Source organism: Poecilia reticulata, linkage group LG20 (genome assembly GCF_000633615.1).
Source record: "Poecilia reticulata strain Guanapo linkage group LG20, Guppy_female_1.0+MT, whole genome shotgun sequence".
Taxonomy (NCBI): domain Eukaryota; kingdom Metazoa; phylum Chordata; class Actinopteri; order Cyprinodontiformes; family Poeciliidae; genus Poecilia; species Poecilia reticulata.
In genome coordinates, this window is record NC_024350.1 from 5,902,665 (window position 1) to 5,905,897 (window position 3,233).

Sequence of the window (3,233 nt, forward strand, 5' to 3'; positions counted from 1 at the left end):
CCAAGACCAGCTGTGAGTGAAGACAGAAGGGCTGCTGCTGCTCTGGTTCCAGGTGTCAGCAGCGTGGCTACAGCCATTTTTCGACCTTGGTCATAGTTTTACTTAATCGGTGGGCCACCGATTCATAGAGGGGGGGTAGGATGTAACCGGGTGGTTTTACTGGAAAACATAGTTTACATCCAGTGGTTGTAAATTCCCACCCGTTTTGGGCCCTTGAACACATCTAGGCCCCGTTCCCCACCTTCACTTCCGTTCACAGCCTTGTCGGGCTCATTAGCGTATTTAGGCACTGGGTGTGCACGCAAATCTGAGTGTGTTTGTCGGGTCCGTTGTGTTGCAGTTGACTCTCACTCAGATGAGCGCTGGCGCCGTGCTCATCAGGTTGCTGGAGAGTGTTTGGATCGTGGACATTTGATACTGGTAGGATACATGGATTTTTGATGTCACTACCCTACCTGTCTGTATTATTGTCAGCAGATATGTCATTGTTTCCTTTTGGTATTGCAGATTGCTGCTGTTGCCTATTATGCTCCCACAAAAAGTGCATTTGTTTTGTAGTTGAATGCTCTCAAGGAATAGGTCATCTTTTAGAGATGGAGTTGTAGCACAAACAGTGCAGAACCAGAACAGTTTATAGCTCCTTATTTTTACAAATTAGCTTATTGAGCACAGCCTTAGGACTGGGTTGGGGCAATGTGGGATTTGTTGTTCTTTTGTCTAACATTATTTTGTGTTTCTACTAATTTGGTTTGYGTTTSTTTTTGRTTCCAATTGCTTCWAGTCTTGTCCTGGGTTTGTGWGCTTTRTTGAGTTTTWAATTAGAATAATAAAGTCWATTTTTAATATTGTAAAAGAATGTATAAATAAAATATATTTTGTATACTATTTCTGTTTCATCATTCTCAGCCAGACCTACCTGGGTATTATTAATTGGGAAATTCTAGACCACTTGATATTTCAGTGGTCTACCAGTTGGCTTTAGAGCCACGTCCTCAGTCACAATCCGGGTTCTTTCCACCGTGTTACAATAGTTTGATTTTATTTTGTTCTGTTAGTTTTAATTAGCCTTTGGAGTGTGTTTGCCTTTTTTTTTTATTATAGTTAATATTGTTTAGTTTTAGTTCAGTGTTTATTAGTTATAGTAGTTGGTATGGTTAATTTAAATTTTTAGTCTGAATTCAAAACGGTCAAAGTATTGCATGGGATTATGCATACATTCATTGAGTAATGAATACTCAATAGAAGATTCCATTTTCAAAAAATCTATTAAATTATTGTCAAAAAACCAACTGACTGTTATTTTCTCCAAAATTTGGATGGAGTCCCGTAATTTGCTGACATCTGACATAAACTACCTTTGTGGAAGAAAAAAAAAGCACCATATGGCTTCAGTAAGTTATAATGTTTCCCCATTAATTACCATTTTTATTTATTTCTGTTAACAAAAATATTTTTTCAATTTCTGTTTTCGTTATTCCATTAATTTTAATAAACTATAATAACCTTCCAGTGAAGTCTGCTGTTTTACTTTGCACATCCTCCTTTGTCAGAAGTTCTTCTCTGTTTCATCTTGCTTTTAATATTTCCTTAGAATCAGCATATGTGGTTGGGGCGAGGGAGAGAGGCGTAGATATAAAAGGGTAAAAAGAAGACTCTGGAGAACACCCTGCCATTCCACTTTCCTGTGTAGTTGAGGTCAGTGGGAAGGACCCTACTGTTGAGGTTTTCTTTTGAAAATGATCATAGCAAAAGAAAAAAAAACTGATCTACACTACAAGGGCCAGATGGCATGAAGATCTTTTAAAGTTAGCAGGAAATATTCCTCATACTGAGGAAGAAACCTGTCCTTTACCTAGATTGTCAAAGTTCAATTCTCAGCAGACGAACAGCAGAGTTTTACTGGAGCTGCTTAACTTAGAGCTCAGGTTTAGAATAATACTTAAAGGCAGAACTGAAAAAACTCCACTGTCTAATGTTTTCCTTTAAGTCAATATATTTCACAGTTTGTAACAGTGTGAGCACAAACCTCAAGGCATTTCATTGGGATTTTAGGGAATAGACCAGGACAAAAAGTTACACATAAATGTAAAGTAGAAGAAAAATGGTGCATAGCTTTCTTTCTTTATTCTTTTTAAGGGGTCATATTATGCAAAATCCAAATTTTTAGCCATTAAATACATGTTGTGTACTTGGAGTTTCTAGGAAAAGTTTAGTCTGTACTGTGTAAATATCTTTATAATCTATTTGCATTATGTCTTTTAATCTGTTCAGTTGTGCATTTTAAAGAGTTTCTGTCCAGTGCTGGGTTATCCAGTCCAAGCTGTGCTGATTTCAGTTTAAGAGCCAGAGAGGTATGAACAGTGAAACGGAAACAATTCAACAAGAGGCAAGCATTCCCCCTTTTATTATGACTGTATTATTTTTATTTTGTAGTAAAAATTAAAAGTACAAAAAAGAAAAAAAGAAAATAAATTGTAAATAATACTTTATATATTAATGATTTCATATATTAATTATGTATTAATAAATGAAGCAACAAAAAAGAAACAATGTGATACACCTTAAACACAAGTACAAGTTTGTACTGGCTGACACTGTTTCACAACTGACACAGTTGTGACACAGTGGTGTGGAGCTGTTTTTTTCTCCACGGTGTTGCCAGTGTCCATAAATGTCACGTCCAATGGGAGACCGTTCCAAAGTGTAGAGGCACTGAGCTTAAACGCACTGCCTCCCTTTGTTCTCTGCCCAGATTGAGAACAGCCTACAAACCTTAAGACAAAGACCTCAGAATCACATGTGAACTTTGTTGTTATCTTCCATAAACACCAGAGGACAACCGTCCACGACTTTAAAATCAAAAAACTTTTTTTGTTTTCCTTTAAACTGGTCAAAAAGCCAGTTATTACTGATAATGTAAGTGTTATTTTTCATCACTGATTGATACTTTTTTAAAGCTGCATTGTTGGGAAGCGTTAAAAGTTTGTTAAACTAAAGAATTACTGATCATTAATCATTTAAATTACTGTTAAGTCTGTTACAGCTTGACATAAAATATACACTTTTGATAGGTTACCAGCAAGCAGCAGTGAGCCTTCATGCTACTTGAATAGTAGTAGTAGTAGTAGTAATTTATTTCAGACAAACCTTTCACCGGCAATGTAGAACAAACACAAAGTACATAATAAATTTCTTGAAGACACATCACATCGGTGATTATGAGTCTGAAAAGG